At 43.5% G+C, this 1,116-nt stretch overlaps 1 non-coding gene across 1 annotated transcript; it reads right to left on the bottom strand.

Annotated features, from left to right (window-relative positions):
• Window positions 1-284: 284 nt before the first annotated feature.
• LOC120267245 lies at window positions 285-391 on the bottom strand. Its single transcript, XR_005538426.1, has one exon. It is a non-coding gene; the product is annotated as a small nucleolar RNA R71 (small nucleolar RNA).
• Between the last annotated feature and the right edge of the window lie 725 nt (window positions 392-1,116).

Below are 1,116 nucleotides of genomic sequence, written 5' to 3'. Positions count from 1 at the left end.
TTGAGCTGAAATTGGCATTTATCCACATGTTGCAGCAATCCACACAGTTCAATGGTTTGGCCGATGAGGATCCAAATAGTCATATAGAGAACTTTCTCGAGGTGTGTGATATGCTGAAGATAAACGGTGTGACAGATGATGCCATCAAGCTGAGAGCCTTCCCATTTTCCATAAAGGGGTGAGCGAAGCAGTAGCTACACTCATTACCTAGAGCCTCGATTACCACATGGGAGAAGATGGTAGAAGCTTTTCTTGCCCGATATTTCCCTCCCAGAAAATCAGCAAAGCTTAGAAATAAGATCTCATCCTTTGTATAATTGGAGTTGGAGTCTCTATTTGAGATGTGGGAAAGGTTCAAGGAGCTCCTGAGAAAGTGCTCGCAACATGGATTCCCGGAGTGGGTGATTGTTCAGACCATTTATAACAATCTGAATCCGAGTACAAGGCAACTCTTGGATACGGCAGTAGGAGGTACCTTAGGTAGCAAGACCCCCGATCATGCCCATAAATTAATTGAGGAAATAGGGTTAAACATCTACCAATGGAATGCTAAGGAGAAGAAAAGGGTGGCCGGTCTCCATGAGATAGATGCAGTAACCTCATTGGCGGCTCAAGTGAACTCATTGAGTAAGAAGTTAGATCTCCTAACTTTGAATAGAGTGGTGGCCATGACTACTTGCACAGGGTGTGGTAGACGACATGCTCTCTCCGATTGCCCGATCTCTATTTGTGATGCATCTTCTGTTGAGAATGTCGATTTTGTAGGTAATGCTATAAGTAATCAAGGAAACCAATACAAGAACACCTACAATCCGGGTTAGAAGAGTCATCTCAATTTCTCATGGAGTAACCAGGGTCCACAAAAGGCCATAGGGCCACAGGGTTTCCAACAACAATAGCAAGCCCCAAACATGGAAAACCGAGTTTTCAAGTTTGGAGACCCGAATGAAAGATTTAGAGAAGGCCTTAATTAGGTTTGTGCAATTATCTGATACAAGGTTCTAATAAGTTGAGGCTACACTTCGCAACCACACCTCCTCTTTGCATAATCTTGAAAATCAAGTAGGGCAAATTGCGAAGTCCTTATCGAAAAAGCCACAAGGAAGCTTGCCGAGT

This window comes from Dioscorea cayenensis, chromosome 1 (genome assembly GCF_009730915.1).
Source record: "Dioscorea cayenensis subsp. rotundata cultivar TDr96_F1 chromosome 1, TDr96_F1_v2_PseudoChromosome.rev07_lg8_w22 25.fasta, whole genome shotgun sequence".
Lineage (NCBI taxonomy): Eukaryota > Viridiplantae > Streptophyta > Magnoliopsida > Dioscoreales > Dioscoreaceae > Dioscorea > Dioscorea cayenensis.
Note: the sequence above shows the minus strand (reverse complement) of the source record. Positions and strands in the feature narration are given on the sequence as shown.